Source organism: Stenella coeruleoalba, assembly GCF_951394435.1.
Source record: "Stenella coeruleoalba genome assembly, chromosome: 4".
In the NCBI taxonomy this organism is placed as follows: domain Eukaryota; kingdom Metazoa; phylum Chordata; class Mammalia; order Artiodactyla; family Delphinidae; genus Stenella; species Stenella coeruleoalba.
In genome coordinates, this window is record NC_137149.1 from 99,378,531 (window position 1) to 99,403,430 (window position 24,900).

Genomic DNA, 24,900 nt, shown 5'->3' on the forward strand with positions numbered 1-24,900 from the left:
CTACGTTAAACCTATACCGTTGTCGTACCCTAACATGTTCCCTAAACCGTACCCGTTCCCTAACCCTAACCCTAAGCCTAACCCTTTCCCGAAACCTTACCCTAACCCATACCCTTATCCTATCCCGTACACTAAAACTAACCCAAACCCTAACACGTACACTATCCCTGAAACCTTGTCATACCCTAACATGTACCCTAAACCGTACCGGTTCCCTACCCCTAACACTAACCCTAACCATTACCCGAATCCTTACCCTAACTGGTACCCTAATCCTAACACGTACACTAACACTAACCAGTACCCTAACACGTACGCTAACCCTAAACCGTTGTCGTACCCTAAATTGTACTCTAAATTGTACCCAATCCGTAACCCTAACCCTAACCCTAACACTTACCTGAAACCTTACCCTAACACGTACCATAATCCTAACTCGTACACTAACACTAACCCGTTCGACAACAGGTACGTTCACCTTAATTTTGTCGTACCCTAACCTGTACCCTATACCGTACCCATTCCTTAACCCTAACCCTAATCCTAACCCTAACCCTTACCAGAAGCCTTACCTTAACCTGTACCCTACTCCTAAACCGTACACTAACACTAAAGTGTACCCTAACACGTACGCTAAGCCTAAACCCTTGTTGTACCCTAACCTGGACCCTAAACAGTACCGGTTCCCTAACCCTAACTCTAACAGTAACCCTAAACCTAACACTTACCCGAAGCCTTACCCTAACCCGTACCCTAATCCTAAACCTAACACTAACCCATACCCTAACGTGTACGCTAACCCTAAAACATTGTTGTACCCTAAACTGTACCCTAAACCGTACACATTACCTAAACTTAACCATAACTCTAACCCTTACCCGAAGACAACCCTAATCCGTACCCTAAACTTAACCCGTATACTAACACTAAGCTGTACCTTAACACGTAAACTAACTCTAAACCGTTGTTGTACACTAACCTGTACCCTAAACCATACCGCTCCCTCACCCTAACCCTAAACCTAACCCTAACAGTTATCCGAAGCCTTACCGTAAACCGTACCCTATTCCTACCCTGTACACTAACACTAACACATACCCTAACACATACACTAAGGTTAAACCATTGTCGTACCATAACCTGTACTCTAAACCATACCCATTACCTATCCCTAACCGTATCCCTTGCCCGAAGCCTTACCCTAACCCGTACCCTAATCCTAACCCATACAGTAACACTAACCCATACCCTAACCCGTATGCTAACCCTAAACCATTGTCGTACACTAAACTGTACCCTAAAACGTACCTGTTCCCTAACACTAACCCTAACCCTAAGCCTAATCCTAACCCTTACCCAAAGCCTTACCCTAACCCGTACCCTAATACTAACCCATACACTAACACTAACCCGTACCCTAACACGTACGCTAACCCTAAACCATTGTAATACCCTAACCTGTAGCCTAAACTGTACCCATTCCCTAACCCTAACCCTAACCCAAAACCTAAACCTAATGCTTACCTGAAGCCTTACCCCAACCTGTACCCTAATCCTAACCCGTACATTAACATTAACCCTTGCCCTAACAGGTATGCTAACCCTAAACCGTTGTCCTACCCTAACCTGTACCCTAAACTCTACCCATTCCCTAACCCTAACCCTAACCTTAAACCTAACCCTTACCCGAAGCCTTATGTTAACCCGTACCCTAATCCTACCCAGTACATTAACACTAACCCGTACCCTAACACAAACGCTAACCCTAAACCATTGTCGTATGCTAACCAGTACCCTAAACCGTACCCATTCCCTAACCGTAACCCTAACCCTAAACTTTACCCGAAGCCTTACCCTAACCCGTCCCCATATCCTAACCCATACACTAACACTAACCCATACCCTGACATGAACGCTAACCCTAAACCGTTGCCATACCCTAAACTGTACCCTAAACAGTAGCCGTTCCCTAACCCTAACCAAATGTTTACCCAAAGCCTTACCCTAACCAGTACCCTAATCCGAACCCATACCCTAACACATACACTAACCCTAAACCATTGTCGTACCGTAACCTGTACCCTAAACTGTACCCGTTCCCCAACCATAACCCTAACCCTATCCCTAAACGTAACCCTTACCGGAAGCCTTACCCTAACTCGTACCCTAATCCTAACCCATACACTAACACTAACACATACCGTAACATGTACGCTAACCCTAAACCACTGTCATACCCTAACCTGTACCCTAAATCTTACCCATTTCCTAATCCTAACCCTAAACCTATACCTTACCTGAAGCCTTACCCTAACACGTACCCTAGTCCTAACCCATACACTAACACTAACCCGTACCCTAACACATACAGTAAACCTAAATCGTTGCTGTACCCTAATCTGTACCATAAACCGTACCCATTCCCTAACCCTAACCCTAGACCTAACCCTTACCCAAAGCCTTACCCTAACCTGTACCCTAATCCTAACCCGTACACTAACACTAAACCATGCCCTAACACATATGCTAACCCTAAACCGTTGTCATACCCTAACCTGTACCCTAAACCATACCCATTCCCTAACTCTAATCCTAACCCTAAACTTAACACTTACCCGAAGCCTTACCCTAACCCGTACCCTAATCATAACCCATACACTAACACTAACCCGTACACTAACACACACACTAAACCTAAACCTTTATTGTACCCTAACCTGTACGCTAAACCGTACCCATTCCCTAACCCTAACACTATCCCTAACCCTTACTCGAAGCCTTATACTAACCTGTAACTTAATCCTAACCCATACACTAACACTAACTCGTACCCTAAAACATACACTAAACATAAAATTTTGTCGTACCCTAACCTGTACCCTAAACCGTACCCGTAATCTAACCTTAACCCTACATCTATCCTTTACCCGAAGGTTTACCCTAACCTGTACTCTAATCCTAACCCGTACACTAACACTAACCCATACCCTAAGACATACACTAACTCTAAAACGTTGTTATACCCTAACCTGTACCCTAAACCGTACCCATTCCCTAACCCTAACCCTAAACCTAACACTTACCCAAAGCCTTACCCTAACCCGTAACCTAATCCTAACCCGTACAATAACACTAAACCATACCCTAACACATACGCTAACCCTAAACCGTTGTGGTATCCTAACCTGTACCCTAAAACATACCCGTTTCCTAACCCTAAACCTAACACTTACCTGAAGCCTTACCCTAACCCGTACCATAATCTCAACCCGTACACTAACACTAACCTGTAACCTAACACGTACTCTAACCCTAAACCTTTGCCATACCTTAACCTGTACCCTAAACCGTAGCCATTCCCTAAGCCAAACACTAACCCTAACCTTTACCCGAAGCTTTAACCTAACCCGTACCCTAATCCTATCCCATGCACTAACACTTACCCGTACCCTAACACATACGCTAACCCTAAACAGTTGTCGTACTGTAACCTGTACCCTAAACCGTACCCGTTCCCTAACCCTAACCCTATCCCTTACCCAAAGCCTTACCCTAACCCGTACTCTAATCCTAACCCATACACTAACACTAACCCGTACCCTAACACATACACTAACCCTAAAACTTTGTTGTACCCTAACCTGTATCCTAAATGGTACCCATTCCCTAATCCTAACTTTTACCCGAAATCTTACCCTAACCCATACCCTAATCATATCCTGTACACTAACACTAACCCATACCCTAACATGTACACTAACCCTAAACAGTTGAGTACCCTAAACTGTACCCTAAAACGTACCCGTTCCTTAACCCTAACCCTAACTCTAAACATTACCCGAAGCCTTACCCTAACCCATACCTTAATCCTATCCCGTACACTAACACTAACCCGTACCCTAACATGTACACTAACCATAAACCCTTGTCATACCCTAAACTGTACACCAAACTCTATCCGTTCCCTAACCCTAACCCTAACCGTAACCCTTACACAAAGCCTTACCCTAACCTGTACCCTAATCCTAACCCGTACACTAACACTAACCCTTACCCTAACACATACGCTAACCATAAACAGTTGTCGTACCCTAACCTGTACACTAAACGGTACCCATTCCCTAACCCTAACCCTAACCATTACCCGAAGCCTTACCCGAACCCGTGCCCTAATCCTAACCCATAAACTAACACTTAACCATACCGTAACACGTACGCTAACCTTAAACCATTATCGTACCCTAACCTGTACACTAAACCGTACACGTCCCCTAAACCTAACCCTAATCCTTACCCGAAGCCTTACCCTAACCCATACCCTAATCCAACCAGTACGCGAACACTAATCAGTACCCTAACACGTACGCTACCCCTAAACTCTTGTTGTACCCTAACCTGTACCCTAAACCGTACCCGTTCCCTAACCCTAACCATAACCCGAAGGCTTATCCTAACCCATACCCTAATTCTAACCCATACACTAACACTAACTCATACCCTAACATGTACGCTAACCCTAAACCATTGTCGTACACTAACCTGTACCCTAAACCATACCCATTCCCTAACCTTAACCCTAACCCTTACCCTATCCCGTACCCTAATCCTAACCCGTACACTAACTCGAACCCATACCCTAACACGTATGCTAACCCTGAACCGTTGTCATACCCTAACCTGTACCCTAAACCGTACCCGTTCCCTAACCCTAACCCTAACCCTCAACCTTGCCCGAATCCTTACCCTAACCCATACCCTAAACCTAACCCATACACTAACACTAATCCATACACTCACACGTATGCTAACAGTAAACTGTTTTCTTACCCGAACCTGTACCCTAAAGTGTACCCTTTCCCCAACCCTTACCCTAACTCTAACCCTAGTCCTTACCCGAAGCCTTACTCTAAACCGTACTCTACTCCTAAATAGTACACTAACACTAACCCATACCCTGACACATACGGTAACCCTTAGCCATTGTCACACCCTATCCTGTACCCTAAACCATACCCATTCCCTAACCCTAATCCTTATCCAAAGCCTTACTGTACCCTGTTCCATAATCCTAACCCATAAACTAACACTAACCCATATCCTAACATGTACACTAGCCCTAACCCACTGTCGTACCCTAACCCTTACCCTAAACCGTTCCCGTTCCCTAACCCTTACCCTATCCCTAACCCTAATCCTTACCCTAAGCCAACATCACTAATTGTTAGAGAAATGCAAATCCAAACTACAATGACGCATCACCTCGCACCTGTTAGAACTGGCCACATCAGGAAATCTACAGACAACAAATGCTGGAGAGTGTGTGGATAAAAGGAACCCTCTTCCACTATTGGTGGGAATGTAAATTGATACAGTCACTATGGAGAACAGTATGGAGGTTCCTTAAAAAACTAAAAATAGAATTACCATATGATCCAGCAATCCCACTACCAGACATATACCCAGAGAATATCATAAATCAAAAGGACACATTCACCACAATATACTTTGCAGCACTATTTACAAAAGCCAGGTAATGGAAGCACCCTAGATGCCCAGAGGCAGACGAATGGATAAAGATGTGGTACATATATAAAATGGAATATTTCTCAGCCATAGAAAGCAATGAAATTGGGTCATTTTTAGAGATGTCAATGGATCTAGAGACTGTCCTACAGAGTGAAGTTAGTCAGAAAGAGGAAAACAAATATTGTATATTAATGCATATATGTGGAACCTAGAAAAATGGTACAGATGAACAGGTTTGCAGGGTAGAAATAGAGATACAGATGTAGAGAACAAACGTATGGACACTGAGATGGTAAAGACGTGGGCGGGGGGGTGTTGGGAGGAGTTGGGAGATTGGGATTGACATGTATACATATATATGTATAAAATAGATAACCAATAAGAACCTGCTGTATAAAAAAGTAAATAAAATTAAGTTTAAAAATTAAACAAAATTTATAAAAACAGAAAAAAAGGTATTCCCTTCACATACATGTATTTATAGGAATGAATTATTTCCATGCTTATATCTATAAATACAAAAAAGAGGAATAAAATCTAACTTGAACCAAAAAAGAAAAAAAAAAATGAACCCACCAGTTATACAGAGGTAAACACTATCAGGGTACTTGCTCCAGTGGTAAACAATGCTGAAGTTGGTCAGAGGTGGGGAATCGTCTCCCATGCAGCCAGCAGCCACCCACCCCACAAGGAGCGTCCTCATTGCAAAGCTGGGGCACCGTGCCGAGGCATCTGTGAGTAAACGTGACCTGAGCCCCAGGCCAGCTGCTGCTGAACTGTTCCCACCATTCCCAGGTAAAACACCTGAATATGTACAAGGACTTGAAAGCCTAGAGGAAGGGCCATGGAGCCACACCAGTGACAGCACACCGGCTGACTTGGTGCCTGAAGGCCAGCCAGGATTGTCTTGGCCCCGGGCACTCTTCTGGAAGCTTCCCATTTCCCTGCCTGAGATACCCCTCCTGTCCAGGCCCCCACTGCTCTTTTCCTTCCTCACCTCTGCATGGGGAGAAATTCCAGCAGCAGTTATGGGTGACACATCCTCTTCTTTAGCAGGTGGCAGCTTGACAACTCTTGCAGAAAGTCCAGCAGAGCCCCACTCACACTGGGCCACCCACAAAGCCGTGGCCTCTCACTCCCTCCCACCAACCCAGCCCCGAGACTGCTGACAGGGCAGAGAAAATGGCGTCAGGCACGGCTGCAGGGGCTCTTGCTGCCTGGAGTGGTATTTATATTGATCTCAACCCAGGCACACCTGGGGAGGGCTGGCCTGCCCAGGTCAGCCAATCATCACCCCTCAGGGGCTCACAGTTGCAGAAAATGGAACTTGCTGAACCGGCCAGGTCCAAGGAACAGGTGTGGGCTCCTGAGAGTCAGGATAGACAAGGGGCTGCAGTTCTGGCTTGTTTTCTAATCATTTTATCTGGCCCATGAGTGGGAGACAATTTCAAGAAGACCCTCTCCTAATGAGGAACCCAGGAGTCAGGGAGAGGAGGGGTGGTGGGTGGAGACAGAGGCCTGGTGCCCCATCTGCAGTGGAAGTCTCTGGAAGGCCAGGCGGAGGGAGGCCACAAAAAGTGATGCCCAGAGCCACAGACCTGTCAGTGTTGCTGTTTGTTAGTTCAAGTCCTGCTCTGAGGTGCTCTGTGTCAGCTCTGAGTGACAGGTGAGCTGGGGGTGCTCTGCAATGAGCGCTATGTGCACGGTGCCTGTGTGCCCAGCCCTGCCAGGGTACCTTCCCAGGGGAGCTCTGTATCCTGGGAGGGCCCTAACCACGAGAGCCTCATGGGCTGCTGGGTAGCTGCACAGGTGAGCTCCATACCCTGGGAAGGGCCTGAACACGAGAGGCCCGTGGGCTGCTGGGGACCTGCCCAGGTGAGCTCCATATCCTGGGAGTGGCGTGACCATGAGAACCCTGTTGGCTGCTGGGGGCCTGCCAAGATGAGCTCCATATCCTGGGATTGGCCTGACCACGAGAGCCCCATGGGCAGCTGGGGACCTGGTAAAGGATGTCAGGACAGTCAGTGAAGCCACCGAGGATATACATCCAGTTGTTCCTAATTCCTACACCCTGCTGGTCATTCTACCATCCACCAGGACATGGTATTCTGTATTAGACTTCAATGATACCTTCTTCTGTATTCCATTAGTGCCAGAGTCACAAGAAATTTTGGCTTGTGAGTGGCAGGACTCAACATACAACAAAAACAATACTGCTGGGCCGTCCTGCCCCAAAGGTTCAAAAATTCCCACACCATCTTTGGGGAAACGTTAGCTAACCACCTAAAAGTTCTACCTCTGGAAAAGGAAACCCTCCTTCAATATGCAGACGACATTCTGATCGCCAGCCCTACTAAGGAGGCCTCTGAACTACCAAGCCAATAAAGGATAGAAGTTGTCCAAGAAAAAGCTCAAATATCACAGACTGCGGTGACCTGCCTGGGCTTCATTCTCACAGAATGTCAGAGAACCCATCCCAGGAAAGGGAAGAAACCATTTGCAGCCTTACCCCTTTCTAAAACTAGAAGACAGCTTAGGGGTTCCTGGGGAGGCCAGGGTTTGCTGCTTCTGGATCCCTAACTACAGTCTACTAGCTGGGCCTCTATATGAAACACTGAAAGGAAAAGATGATGATCCTTTCGAATAGAATCCAGAAGCAGCCTTTCAAGAATGGAAAGAGCAGTCAATTCAGACCCTTGCCCTGGAACTCCCTAATTTAACTAAACCCTTTGACCTTTACATCCCCATACAAGGTGAATCGCCCTTGGAGTATTAGTGCAAAAACTGGGACCACTTGAAATGGAACAATGCAAGAATGCCCTCCAGGTAAGATAAGCTATGGTCACCAAGGGCTTGGCCCACTGCCACATCTGGCCAGGGTACTGGGGGTATCTATAATCCTGGAAATCAGCAGCCTGCAAGGCCAGCTCCCTCCCAAGGGAAAAGGTCCCCACGTGGTGATCCTAACCACCCATCATGCCCTGAAGTTGCAGGGGTCACTCCGTGGGCACACCGACCTCCAGTGAGGAGGCCCTCCAGCTCCAACCTCCAGAGAGACAACCAGGGGCAACCGGCCCGCATGACGACTCATGTGACCATCACTTGACCTGGAGTTTCTCTCAGAAAACAACAAGAGTGTGCCCCAAAAGAGCAGACTACTGCTTGCAGGAGTTACTGCACCCAGAGGGGAGCTCATATGCTTGGTGGGGGAACCATATATCATGCTGTCACCATAGAAAATCCTACAGGTACTGTGGTGACAGTAGCCAATGAGACCGGCTGGACTCCTGGCTACTTCAAAAGGCCGTTGACTCAGTGGCTGTCATGGTCCTGGATCACCACCGGCCCTGGACTGTCTGGGAGTTGAGTGGGTAGGGCTCTGACACCTGGTGCTGTTTGTACGTTAATTCAGGGGCCTAATTGAAGAAAGCGCAGAATACTGGTCAGAGCATCTATGCTGGCAGAAACCATCAGCCTAAGGTAGCCAAACAAATGTGGGGTGGGGTAAAACCGACCCCTGCCCAGCGTCTCTGTGCATCTCTTTCCTGGAGCCTTAAAGGTCATTAGAATCTATAACACTTCCAATGCTGGTGCTCACATGGACGAGCGGTGAGGCAGGAGGCCTGGGGACAATCAAGCTCACCTGGAGGCTGCTGGGGAGAAGTTCTTCCCCTGCTCCCCCAGGTATGAGGACTCCCAACTCAGCACGAAACATTTACAGAAGATGGGTCTGCACCCTCAGTGCCCCAAGAATGAGGAACTGGACAAAAGGCAGAGGGGGTTTTGTCACCGGCAAAGCCCATGAAAAATTCCTGGGAGAAAAAAATAGAATCTGGGCAATAAAATAAATTCTAACCTTTTTTTCCTTTGTGCTTTGTCTAATTTCACGTGCCCCTAGGGTTCCACATGTAGAGAATCCCACACCCAACACTTCAGACCAGATTTCCTAGTGCTAAAAGGCTGGGCCGACACCTCAGCTCATGGGGCCCCATGAAGACTTCGCAACATAGAGCCTGAGCTGCAGCCAACCCGGCCCTCGAGAGCTCCGACCCTCCCTCCTTCCCTCTGATGCTCCCAGGATCCCTACAGAGCAGCCAAGCCCACAACCCACGGGGGAGCGCATGCTCTCACCTCTCCATTCTCTGATCAAAATGTAAATTTTCCTTTGATCGAGACCAAACTGAGTCTCGATCTGTTGACTCCCATGACACTGGGCAGGGGGGACCCTTGTTGGGGCCCATTCTGTAGGATCAGTAACAGAAATTGAGAACATTGTAACTTCATTGAACAGATGTGTGAGCCAAACTGTAATTAACATAGAGCCGTGTATAAGGCTCAGGTAAAATAAGATGTTTTTAACACTTCCATTTGTTATTTCCATCACTTTATTATAAGCAAGTTTAGTGAAGGGGTTTGTCTTATTTGTCAGGTCAACATTAGAGAAATGAAGTGATTTCTTTCCAAGGATGTACATCTAATAATCTTGGTTGAAGCTTCAATCTTGTTTTGAATGCTTTTCCATTGAAAATGATACCTCTCTTTCAGCTCCCCCATTTCTGAGAAGTATAAAATCTTATAATTTATTATTACCAAAGGGGAAAGGTGGGAGGAGGGATAAATTAACAGTTTGGGATTAACACATACACACTGCTATGTATAAAATAGACCATCAACAAAGAATTACTGTATAGCACAGGGAACTACACTCAATATTTTGTAATAACCTATAACGGGAAATAATCTGAAAAAGAATAGATATTTTTATCAACATCATCTATCAATGACAGACAAAATGTAACCTAAGGGAGGCTGATGGTGAGCGCTTCTGACCCTGATGACTTCAATCATCTAAAGTTTGGACTCTGCCTACTGCCCAAGGCCCTTAATGAACATACGTGTAGCTGTAGCTTAAAAATTCCCGTTTGGGGTTCGGGGAGACACTGATTTGCAAAAATCCCTGGTGTTCTCCATACATAAAGGGAACGGGTACAGGTTAGGGTATGACAATGGGTTAGGGTTAGGGTATGTGTTAGGGTATGGGTTAGTGTTCGTGTACAGGTTAGGATTAGGGTATGGGTTAGAGTAAGCCTTAGGATAAGGGTTTAGGGTTAGGGAATGGGTATTGTTTAGGGTAAAGGTTAGGGTACGACAGCGGGTTAGGGTTAGAGTACATGTCACATGCCTGTGACACCCAGAAGATGGTACACCATTTGATCGGAAAGAGTTTGGAAAAGACTTGTCATCTCCTCATCTCCAGGTAGTCGTGTTCACCCCTCCAGCATCTTTCCTAACAATCTCCCCACTTGGGGATGTCAGCACCATCAACATCCTGTTGCACACAGTTTGGAATTTCTCCAGAGGATGAAGCAGAAGGATGAGAAACAATGAGAGACAAGTCCTAGGTGTTCAGACAGGCACATGTCACTGTAATTTCCAATCAGGAAGATAAATTGACCAAAGGCTAAGATTGCCCACGGAAACAGAATAGGGCTTGAGGTAATCCCACTGTTTTGTGGCCAGTTCCCAAAAAAAAAGTTGAAAAAGGGAACTCAGGGACACTAAAATTCACGAAACTGCAGAGTTGAAAATATCTATCACCGAAAAATGTCTTGAGGTATGTCACTGAAAAGGACTTGTAAGCAAGGAAGAATGGCAGGAAAGGGATTTGAAGAGGTAGCAAGGACTCGCCATTAAAGCACAAGAAGAGGGGCTGAACATCGCCAACAATGCAGTTGGCCAAAAAGGGTGTATGCATTTTTTGTGAATATATTCAAGAAAAGGGCATACAACCTTTTTAGTCAACCAAACAGGTGGGCATTGCAAATCAATACTACAAAATGTACCACTTCGCATCAGTCAGAAGAGCCATCCTCATAAAGTGTAAACACCAGAAATGCAGGACAGGGTGAGGAGAAAAGGGAGCCCTGTGAGGTTGATAGTGGAAATGTAAATTGCCAAAGGCCACTCTGGAGAAGTGTATTGTGTTTACTAAAAAATCTTTAAAAATGAGCTAAAAAGCATAGGACACTTGCACTCATGGGTGTATATCTTGGGGAAAACAAAAATTGACAGGACACAGACACCTCAACCTTTACCGCCTCTCTGTTTAAAAGAGCCTCAGCTTGGATACAATGTAAGTGTCCCTGGAAGGAAAAAAATGGATAAAAGAGATGTGATACTTATGTAGAGTGGAATATTACTCAGCCAGGAAATCAATGAAATAGAGCCAGTTGCAACAACTTGGGAGGAGTTACATACGATCATTCTAAGTGACATAAGTCAGAAAGAAAAAGACACATATCATAAGATATCACATAAAGGTGGAATCCAAAATGGCTACACATGAAATAAATTACAAAACAGAAACATAGTCAAATATGTAGAAAACAAACATACGGCTGCTAAAGAGGAAAGGTGGGGAGTGGTGAGGCATTATCCAGGAGGTTGAAATTAGCACAGATACCATTCCAATTACCAAATTGATAATCGACAAGGCCTACACGGTACCTCAAAGAACTGCACTCAGCACACTCAAGTCACCGGAAAAGAATATATACGACTGGTAAGAATCTGAAAAAGAACTTATTGACAGCTCTCTGTACGTCAATCAAGAGGATGTACAGCAGCAAGAAAGAGAGCATTGAAAATCAGCTATAACAAATATAATAATAAATTTAAAAAAAATAAAAGACAGTGAGAGAGAGAAAATTTCTTACAACTTTTGCTCAGGGGCTGTGATGCAACATGGATTGAACACATCTAGACCCATAGCAGGATGAAACATAAGGCTGGAAACTGTTCGGGCTAAGAGAATTAGTGAGGTTGGGTGAGCAAATGCAGACCCTTTAAAGTAATACTGCCGGGTACCCATTCCATGGGTCCCAAATCTCCAGGTTCAAGGGAATCTTCCTACAGCTAAAACATGCATGGGAAACCCAGAGGACTGTACACCATGTGATCAGAAAAGGTTTCTAAAATGCACCTCATTTTTCATCTCCTTGTGCTCTGGTTCTCCATTCCAGCCACTTTACTAACAATCTCCCCACTTGGAGAAGCAACACCTTTAACCTCCTGTTTCATACACTTTGCAATTTCTCTGGACAATAAACGGGAAGACGGGGAACTAATGAGAGACTAGATATAGGCGTTTGGACAGGCACATGTCACTCTAATTTCCAATCAGGAAGAAGAATTAACCAAAGACTCAGCCTGCCTCCAGGAACTAGAATAGGGCATGAAGAAATCCTGCTGTTTTGCGGCCAGCTCCCAAAAAACCGAGGTGAAAAATGGAGCTCAGGGACACTGCAATTCACAAACCTGCAGGGTTATAAATGATAACTATGGTCAAAAAATATCTTGAAGTATGGCAACGAAGAGGATTTGAAAGCAAGGCAGAATTTCAGGAAACAGTTTTCAAGAGGTAGATGGGAGTCACCTTTAAAGCACATGAAAAGCAGCAGAACTTCGACAATGATGCAGTTGGCCAAAAAGGGCATATGCGTTTTTTCGTAAATATATTCAGAAAAAAACGCATGCGGCCCTTTTTGGCCAACCAAACAAGCGGGCAATGCAAATCAGCAGTACAAAGAAGTCTCATTTCACATCGGTCAAAAGGGCCATCCTGAAAAAGTGTAAAAACCAGAAATGCAGGAAAAGACATGGAGAAAAGGGAGCCTTGTTACGCTGATGGGCCGTATGTAAATTGCCAACAGCCATTCTGGAGAAGTGTACGCTGTTTCTTAAAACATATAAGAAACAAAGCTCCAGAGCATAGGGCACTTCCACACACGGGTGTATACCTTGGGAAAACCAAAAATCAACAGGACACAGGCACCCCAAAGTCTAGGGCTGCTCTGTTTACAAGAATTTCGAATAGGGTACACATTAAATATCCCACGAAAGAGAAAAATGGATAAGCAAGTTGCGCTACTTATGTACAATGGAATATCACTCAGCCAGGAAATCAATGTCATGAGGCTAGTAGCAGCATAATGAATGGTTTAGGAAGGATGATTCTAAGACAAGTAAGTCACAGAGATAAAGAAACTTACCTTAAGATATAACTGATAGAGGGAATGTAAAAACCGCTACACATGAACTGAATTACAAAACAGAACAGAGACACATTTAGAAAACACACTTATGGCTGCTTAAGGGGAAAGGTGAGGTGGCATGATGCATAAACAAGAGTTTGAAATTAGCACAGATACTGTTCCATCAACCAAATATGTAATAGACAAGACCTACTCATTGCTCAATGAACCAGACTCAACACACCCTATTCACCACAAAACAATATATATGCATAGTAAGAATCTTAAAAAGTATTCATTGATATCTCTCTGTAAGTGAATCAAGTGGGTGTGAAGCGGCATAAACACAGCATTGAAAATCAGCTAAACCCCATTATAAATATAAATTACAAAAAAATAAAGATAGTGAAAGAGAGAAATTCTTACAAGATTCATTCAGGGCCTGTGATGCAACCTATTTGACCACATGTACACCCACAGCTGGAAGACACATAAGGCTGGAAACACTTGGGGCTGAGAGGATTGGTGAGGGTGGGTGAGCAAATGCAGACCCTTTAAAGTAACACTGCGTGATACCCATTCCATGGGTCCCACCTCTCCAGGTCCAAGGGAACTTTCCTACAGATAAAACTTGCATTGGAAATCCAAAGGATAATACACCATGTGATTGGGAAATATTTCTAAAACGCACCTCAGTTTTCAATTCCTGGTGCTCGGGTTCGCCATTCCAACCACTTTACTAACAATCTCCCCACTTGGAAAGTCAGCGCCTTTAACATCCTGTTTCCCACAGTTTGCAATTTGTGCGGAGGATGAACGGCAAGAGGAGGAACCAATGAGAGACTAGCTGTAGGTGTTTGGTCAGGCAGAGGTCACTCTAGTTTCCCATCAGCAAGAATTAACCAAATGCTCAGCCTGCCACCCAGGAACCAGAATAGGGCCTGAAAAATTCCTGTGGTGTTGCGGCCAGCTCACAAACACGCGAGTTGAAAAATGGAGCTCAGGGGCGCTGCACATCACAAACCTGCAGAGTTATAAAGGACAACTATCGTCCAAAACTATACTGAGGTAAGGCAACGAAGAGGATTTGAAACCAAGGCAGAAATGCAGGAAACAGATTTCAAGAGGTAGATTGGAGTCGCATTTTAAGCACATGAAAAGCGGCAGAACTTTGACAATGATGCAGTTGGCCAAAAAGGGCGTATGCGTTTTCTCCTGAATATATTCAGGAGAAAACGCATACGCCCTTTTTGGCCAACCAAGCAAGCTTGCAAAGGAAATCTGCACTACAAAGAAGTCTCACTTCCACCTGTCAAAAGGGCCACCCGAAAAAAGTGTAAAAAACAGAAACGCAGGACAGGCCATGGAGAACAGGGAGCCTTGTTACGCTGATGGGAGGGATGTAAATTGCCAACAGCCACTCTGGAGATACATCTCCAGAGTACCAGAAATACATCTACAGGTGTAACAACTCCTACAGAACACCTACTGAATGCTGGCAGAAGACCTCAGACCTCCCAAAAAGCATGAAACTCCCCACGTACTTAGGTAGGGCAAAAGAAAGAAGAATAAACAGAGACAAAAGGATAGGGATGGGACCTGCACCAGTGGGAGGGAGTTGTGAAGGAGGAAAGGTTTCTACACACTAGAAGCCCCTTCACAGGCAGAGACTGTGGGTGGCGGAGTGGGGAAGCTTCGGAGCCGTGGAGGAGAGCGCAGCAACAGGGGTGCGGAGGGCAAAGCGGGGAGGGATTCCTGCACAGAGAATCAGTGCCGACCGGCACTCACCCATCCGAGAGGCTTGTCTGCTCACCCGCTGGGGCGGGTGGGGGCTGGGAGCTGAGGCTCAGGCTTTGGAGGTCGGATCCCAGGGAGAGGACTGGGGTTGGCGGCGTGAACACAGGCTGAAGGTATTAGTGCACCACAGCTAGCCAGGAGGGAGTCTGGGATAAGTTCTGGAGCTGCCGAAGAGGCAAGAGACTTTTTCTTCCCTCTTTTTTTCCTGGTACGTGAGGTGAGGGGATTAAGAGCGCTGCTTAAAGGAGCTCCAGAGACAGGCGCGAGCCGCAACTAAATGCGTGGACCCCCGAGACGGGCATAAGAGGCTAAAGCTGTTGCTGCCACCACCAAGAAGCCTGTGTGTGAGCACAGGTCACTATCCACACCCCGCTTCCAGGGAGCCTGTGCAGCCCGCCACTGCCAGGGTCCCAGAATCCAGGGACAACTTCCCCGGGAGAACGCACGGCACGTCTCACGCTGGTGCAACATCATGCTGGTCTCTGCTGCCACAGGCTCGCCCCGGACTCTGTACCCCTCCCTCCCCTCGGCCTGAGTGAACCAGAGTCCGCAAAGCAGCTGATCCCTTAACCCCGTCCTGTCTGAGCGAAGAACAGACGCCCTCCAGCGTCCTACACACAAAGCTGAGCTCCGGGAGCTGTGACAACAAAGAGAAAGGGTAATCTCTTCCAGGAGCCTCAGAAGCAGCGGATTAAAGCTCCGCAATCAACCTGATGTACCCTACATCTGTGGAATACATGAATAGACAATGAATCATCCCAAATTGAGGAGGTGGCCGTTGAGAGCAATATTTATGATTTTTTCCCCTTTTCCTCTTTTTGTGAGTGTGTGTGTGTATGCTTCTGTGTGAGATTTTGTCTGTATATCTTTGCTTCCACTATATGTCCAAGGGTTCTATCCATCCATTTCTTTTTTTAATTTTTTTTCTTAATAATTATTTTTTATTTTAATAACTTTATTTTATTTTATCTTACTTTATTTTACTTTATCTTCTTTCTTTCTTTCTTTTTTCCTTCCTTCCCTCCTCCCTTCCTCCCTCCCTCCCTCCTTTCTTTCTTTCTTTCTTTCCTTCTTTCTACTTCTACCAATTCTTTCTTTCTACTTTTTCTCCCTTTTATTCTGAGCCGTGTGGATGAAAGGCTCTTGGTGCTCCAGCCAGGAGTCAGTGCTGTGCCTCTGAGGTGGGAGAGCCAACTTCAGGACACTGGTCCACAAGAGACCTCCCAGCTCCACATAATATCAAATGGCGAAAATCTCCCAGAGATCTCCATCTCAACACCAGCAGCCAGCTTCACTCAACGACCAGCAAGTTACAGTGCTGAACACCCTATGCCAAACAACTAGCAAGACAGGACCACAACCCCACCCACTAGCAGAGAGGCTGCCTAAAATCATAATAAGTCCACAGACACCACAAAACAAACCAACAGATGTGGACTTGCCCACCAGAAAGACAAGATCCAGCCTCATCCACCAGAACACAGGCACTAGTCCCTTCCACCAGGAATCCTACACAACCCACTGAACCAACCTTAGCCACTGGGGACAGACACCAAAAACAACAGGGACTACGAACGAGCAACCTGCAAAAAGGAGACCCCAAACACAGTAAGATAAGGAAAATGAGAAGACAGAAAAACACACAGCAGTTGAAGGAGCAAGGTAAAACCCCACCAGACCTAACAAATGAAGAGGAAAGAGGCAGTCTACCTGAAAAATATTCAGAATAATGATAGTAAAGATGATCCAAAACCTTGGAAATAGAATAGACAAAATGCAAGAGACATTAACAAGGACCTAGAAGAACTAAAGATGAAACAAGCAATGATGAACAACACAATAAATGAAATTAAAAATACCCTAGATAGGATCAATAGCAGAATAACTGAGGCAGAAGAATGGATAAGTGACCTGGAAGATAAAATAGTGGAAATAACTACTGCAGAGCAAAATAAAGAAAAAAGAATGAAAAGAACTGAGTACAGTCTCAGAGACCTCTGGGACAACATTAAATGCGCCAACATTCAAGTTATAGGGGTTCCAGAAGAAGAAGAGAAAAAGAAAGGGACTGAGAAAATATATGAAGAGATTATAGTTGAAAACTTCCCTAAATGGGAAAGAAAACAGTTAATCAAGTCTAGGAAGCACAGAGAGTCCCATACAGGATAAATCCAAGGAGAAATACGCCAAGACACATATTAAACTGTCAAAAATTAAATACAAAGAAAACATATTAAAAGCAGCAAGGGAAAAACAACAAATAACACACAAGGGAATCCCCATAAGGTTAACCGCTGATCTTTCAGCAGAAACTCTGCAAACCAGAAGGGACTGGCAGGACATATTTAAAGTGATGAAGGAGAAAAACCTGCAACCAAGATTACTCTACCCGGCAAGGATCTCATTCAGATTTGATGGAGAAATTAAAACCTTTACAGACATGCAAAAGTTGAGAGAGTTCAGCACCACCAAACCAGCTTTACAACAAATACTAAAGGAACTTCTCTAGGCAAGAAACACAAGAGAAGGAAAAGACCTACAATAACGAACCCAAAACAATTAAGAAAATGGGAATAGGCACATACATATTAATAACTACCTTAAATGTAAATGGATTAAATGCTCCCACCAAAAGACACAGATTGGCTGAATGGATACAAAAACAAGACCCATATATATGCTGTCTACAAGAGACCCACTTCAGACCTAGAGACACATACAGACTGAAAGTGAGGGGATGGAAAAAGATATTCCATGCAAATGGAAACCAAAAGAAAGCTGGAGTAGCAATTCTCATATCAGACAAAATAGACTTTAAAATAAAGACTATTACAAGAGACAAAGAAGGACACTACATAATGATCAAGGAATTGATCCAAGAAGAATATATAACAATTGTAAATATTTATGCACCCAACATAGGAGCACCTCAATACATAAGGCAAATACTAACAGCCATAAAAGGGGAAATCAACAGTAACACATTCATAGTAGGGACTTTAACACCCCACTTTCACCAATGGACAGATCATCCAAAATGAAAATAAATAAGGAAACACAAGCTTTAAATAATACATTAAACAAGATGGACTTAATTGATATTTATAGGACATTCCATCCAAAAACAACAGAATACACATTTTTCTCAAGTGCTCATGGAACATTCTCCAGGAAAGATCATATCTTGGGTCACAAATCAAGCCTCGGTAAATTTAAGAAAATTGAAATTGTATTAAGTATCTTTTCCGACCACAGTGCTATGAGACTAGATATCAATTAAAGGAAAAGATCATCGAAAATACAAACACATGGAGGCTAAACAATACACTACTTAATAAAGAAGTGATCACTGAAGAAATCATAAAGGAAATTAAAAAATACCTAGAAACAAATGACAATGGAGACACGATGACCCAAAACCTATTGGATGCAGCAAAAGCAGTTCTAAGGGAATTTGTTAGCAATACAATCCTACCTTAAGAAACAGGAAATGCCTCGAATAAACAACCTAACCTTGCACCTAAAGCAATTAGAGAAAGAAGAACAAAAAAACCCCGAAGTTAGCAGAAGGAAAGAAATCATAAAAATCAGATCAGAAACAAATGAAAAAGAAAGGAAGGAAACGATACCAAAGATCAATAAAACTAAAAGCTGGTTCTTTGTGAAGATAAACAAAATTGATAAACCATTAGCGAGACTCATCAAGAAAAAAAGGGAGAAGACTCAAATCAATGGAATTAGAAATAGAAAAGAAGAAGTAACAACTGACACTGCAGAAATACCAAAAAATCATGAGAGATTACAACAAGCAACTCTATGCCAATAAAATGGACAACCTGGAAGAAATGGACAAATTCTTGGAAAAGCACAACCTGCCAAGACTGAATCAGGAAGAAATATAAAATATGAACAGACCAATCACAAGCACTGAAATTGAAACTGTGATGAAAAATCTTCCAACAAACAAAAGCCCAGGACCAGATGGCTTCACAGGTGAATTCTATCAAATATTTAGAGAAGAGATAACAGCTATCCTTCTCAAACTCTTCCAAAATATAGCAGAAGGAGGAACACTCCCAAACTCATTCTACGAGGTCACCATCACCTTGATACCAAAACCAGACAAGGATGTCACAAAGAAAGAAAACTACAGGCCAATATCACTGATGAACATAGATGCAAAATTCCTCAACAAAATACTAGCAAACAGAATCCAACAGCACATTAAAAGGATCATACACCATGATCAAGTGGGGTTTATCCCAGGAATGCAAGGATTCTTCAATATACACAAATCAGTCAATGTGATACACCATATTAATAAATTGAAGGAGAAAAACCATATGATCATCTAAATAAATACAGAGAAATCTTTCGACAAAATTCAACACTGATTTATGATAAAAACCCTGCAGAAAGTAGGCATAGAGGGAACTTTCCTCAACATAATAAAGGCCATATATGACAAACCCACAGCCAACATCATCCTCAATGGTTAAAAACTGAAAGCATTTTCACTAAGATCAGGAACAAGACAAGGTTGCCCACTCTCACCACTATTATTCAACATAGTTTTGGAAGTTTTAGCCACAGCAATCAGAGAAGAAAAGGAAATAAAAGGAATCCAAGTCAGAAAAGAAGAATTAAAGCTGTCACTGTTTGCAGATGACATGATACTATACATAGAGAATCCTAAAGAAGCTACCAGAAAACTACTAGAGCTAATCAATGAATTTGGTAATGTAGCAGGATACAAAATTAATGCACAGAAATCTCTGGCATTCTTATACACTAATGATGAAAAATCTGAATGTCAAATCAAGAAAACACTCCATTTACCTTTTACCATTACCATTACAACAAAAAGAATAAAATATATAGGAATAAACCTGCCTGAGGAGAAAAAAGACCTGTATGCAGAAAATTATAAGACACTGATGAAAGAAATTAAAGATGATACAAATAGATGGAGAGATATACCATGTTCTTGGATTGGAAGAATCAACATTGTGAAAATGACTCTACTACACAAAGCAATCTACAGATTCAATGCAATCCCTATCAAATTACCACTGGCATTTTTCACAGAACTAGAACAAAAAAATTTCACAATTTGTATGGAAACACAAAAGACCCCAAATAGCCAAAGCAATCTTGAGAACGAAAAATGGAGCTGGAGGAATCAGGCTCCCTGACTTTAGACTATACTACAAAGCTACAGTAATCAAGACAGTATGGTACTGGCACAAAAACAGAAAGATAGATCAATGCAACAGGATAGAAAGCCCAGAGATAAACCCACGGACATATGGTCACCTTATCTTTGATAAAGGAGGCAGAAATGTACAGTGGAGAAAGGACAGCCTCTTCAATAAGTTGTGCTGGGAAAACTAGACAGGTAGATGTAAAAGTATGAGATTAGATCACTCCCTAACACCATACACAAAATAAGCTAAAAATGGATTAAAGACCTAAATGTAAGGCCAGAAACTATCAAGCTCTTAGAGGAAAACATAGGTAGAACACTCTATGACATAAATCACAGCAAGATCCTTTTTGACCCACCTCCTAGAGAAATGGAAATAAAAACAAAAATAAACAAATGGGACCTAATGAAACATCAAAGCTTTTGTACAGCAAAGGAAACCATAAACAAGACCAAAAGACAACCCTCAGAATGGGTGAAAATATTTGCAAATGAAGCAACTGACAGAGGATTAATTTCCAAAATTTATAAGCAGCTCATGCATCTCAATAACAAAAAAACAAACAACCCAATCCAAAAATGGGCAGAAGACCTAAATAGACATTTCTCCAAAGAATATATACAGACTGCCAACAAACACATGAAAGATGCTCAACATCATTAATCATTAGAGAAATGCAAATCAAAACTACAATGAGATACCAACTCACACTGGTCACAATGGCCATCATCAAAAAATCTAGAAACAATAAATGCTGGAGAGCGCTTCCCTGGTGGCGCAGTGGTTGAGAATCTGCCTGCTAATGCATGGGACACAGGTTCGAGCCCTAGTGTGGGAAGATCCCACATGCCATGGAGCAACTAGGCCCGTGAGCCACAACTACTGAGCCTGCGCATCTGGAGCCTGTGCTCTGCAACAAGGGAGGCCACGACAGTGAGAGGCCCACACACCACAATGAAGAGTGGCCCCTGCTTGCCACAACTAGAGAAAGCCCTTGCACAGAATCGAAGACCCAACACAGCCAAGAATAAAAATAAATAATTAAAAGAAGCCTCAACAATTAAAAAAAACAATAAAAAATGCTGGAGAGGGTGTGGAGAAAATGGAACATTCTTTCACTGTTGGTGGGAATGTGAATTGGTACAGCCACTATGGAGAATAGTATGGATATTCCTTAAAAAACTGCAAATAGAACTACCATATGACCTAGCAATCCCACTACTGGGCATATACCCTGAGAAAACTATAATTCAAAAAGTGTCATGTACCAAAATGTTCATTGCAGCTCTATTTGCAATAGCCAGGAGATGGAAACAACCTAAGTATCCATCATCGGCTGAATGGATAACGAAGATTTGGCACATATATACAATGGAATATTACTCAGCCATAAAAAGAAACGAAATTGAGCTATTTGTAATGAGGTGGATAGACCTAGAGTCTGTCATACAGAGTGAAGTAAGTCAGAAAGAGAGAGACAAATACCATATGCTAATACATATATATGGAATGGCGGGGAAAAAAATGTCATGAAGAACCTAGGGGTAAGACAGGAATAAAGACACAGACCTACTAGAGTATGGAATTGAGGATATGGGGAGGGAGAAGGGTAAGCTGTGACAAAGTGAGAGATTGGCATGGACATATATACACTACCAAACATAGAATAGATAGCTCGTGGGAAGCAGCCGCATAGCACAGGGAGATCAGCTTAGTGCTTTGTGACCACCTAGAGGGGTGTGATAGGGAGTGTGGGAGGGAGGGAGCTGCAAAGGGAAGAGATATGGGAACATATGTATATGTATAACTGATTCACTTTGTTATAAAGCAGAAACTAACACATCATTGTAAAGCAATTATACTCCAGTAAAGATGTAAAAAAAAAAAAAAGACAGTATGGTACTGGCACAAAAACAGAAACACAGATCAATGGAACAGGATAGAAAGCCCAGAGATAAACCCACGCACATATGGTCACCTTATTTTTGGTAAAGGAGGAAGGAATATATGATGGAGAAAAGACAGCCTCTTCAATAAGTGATGCTGTGAAAACTGGACAGCTACATGGAAAATAATGAAATTAGAACACTCCCTAACACCATATAAAAAAATAAACTCAAAATGGATTAAACACCTGAATGGAAGGCCAGACACTATAAAACTCTTAGAGGAAAACATAGGCAGAACACTCTATGACATAAATCACAGCAAGATGCTTTTTGACCCACCTGCTAGAGAAATGGTAATAAAAATAAACAAATGGGACATAACGAAACTTAAAAGCTTTTGTATAGCAAAGGAAACCATAAACAAGACCAAAAGACAACCCTCAGAATGGGAGAAGGTATTTGCAAATGAAACAATTGACAAAGAATTAATCTCCAAAATTTACAAGCAGCTCTTGCAGCTCAATAACAAAAAAACAAACAACGCAATCCAAAAATGGGCAGAAGACCTAAATAGACATTTCTCCAAAGAATATATACAGACTGCCAACAAACACATGAAAGAATGCTCAACATCATTAATCATTAGAGAAATACAAATCAAAACTACAATGAGATATCATCTCACACCAGTCAGAATGGCCATCATCAAAAAATCTAGAAACAATAAATGCTGGAGAGTGTGTGGAGAAAAGGGAACACTCTTGCACTGCTGGTGAGAATGTGAATTGGTACAGCCAGTATGGAGAACAGTATGGAGGTTCCTTTAAAAACTACTAATAGGGCTTCCCTGGTGGTGCAGTGGTTGAGAGTCCGCCTGCCGATGCAGGGGACACGGGTTCGTGCCCCGGTCCGGGAAGATCCCACATGCTGTGGAGCATCTAGGCCCGTGAGCCATGGCCGCTGAGCCTGCATGTCCAGAGCCTGTGCTCCGCAATGGGAGAGGCCACAACTGTGAAAGCCTCGTGTACTGCAAAAAAAAAAAAACTACAAATAGAACTACCATATAACCTAGCAATCCCGCTACTGGGTATATATCCTGAGAAAACCATAATTTGAAGAGTCATGTACCAAAATGTTCATTGCAGCTCTATTTACAATAGCCAGGAGATGGAAACAACCTAAGTGTCCATCATCAGATGAATGGATAAAGAAGATTTGGCACATATATACAATGGAATATTACTCAGCCATAAAGAGAAATGAAATTGAGCTATTTGTAATGAGGTGGATGGAGCTAGAGTCTGTCGTACAGAGTGAAGTAAGTCAGAAAGAGAAAGACAAATACCATATGCTAACACATATATATGGAATTTAAGGGAAAAATGTCATGAAGAACCTAGGGTTAAGACAGGAATAAAGACACTGACCTACTAGAGAATGGACTTGAGGATATGGGGAGGGGGAAGGGTAAGCTGTGACAAAGTGAGAGAGTAGCATGGACATATATACACTACCAAACGTAGAATAGATAGCTAGTGGGAAGCAGCCGCATAGCACAGGGAGATCAGCTTAGTGCTTTGTGACCACCTAGAGGGGTGGGAGAGGGAGGGTAGGAGGGAGGGAGACACAAGAAGGAAGAGATATGGGAACATATGTATATGTATAACTGATTCACTTTGTTATAAAGCAGAAACTAACACACCATTGTAAAGAAATTATACTCCAATAAAGATGTAAAAATAATAATAATAAAGAAAAACTGTTCAAAGTAAATCTTACAGCCTCTTAACAGCTGCACCCTCTGGTCGCAGCCTTCGTGAAGTGCAGATTCTGGTGGTGTGTGTTTGGTTTTGTTTGTTTGCTTGTTTGCACACTTGCTTTGTTACTTTATTTTTTTGTCGGGGGTCGGGGGGAAACTGGGTCTCTTTAAAAGGTACAATCTAAAACTCCGGAATTTAGAAGTGACAGCAAATGGCACACTGCATCATGTTTTAAGTAGCAGTGATGCAGGATGTAATTTAATCTCACTTTTTAACTTGTTAACTGTATTATTTATATATTATAGCCCATACAAAGAATATAGAAGAGTATGGATATGCTAAAAGAGTGTGGATATCATCACCAACAGGCTTCAACAAAATAAAGAGATATTATCCAGACTTAGTTTCTGAAGATCAACTACATTAGAAGCAAGATTCTCTTCTCCAAAGTGAAAGCATCTGGTTGCAGATCCCTATCTTCCAAGACAAACAGATCAACCCAGGAGCTACCTAGAGGTAAACAGTCCTTTACCTTACTATGCTGACCAAGGGACTATGCTGAACAAGAACAATAAGAAGCATCCTCATGTAGTTTCCCTGAACAAACGCCACAACTTTGTCAGATAATTTCTAAAACAGCCTTCAAAGAACACTTGGATATTTTACTGTTTTCCTTCTTGTTTTCCCC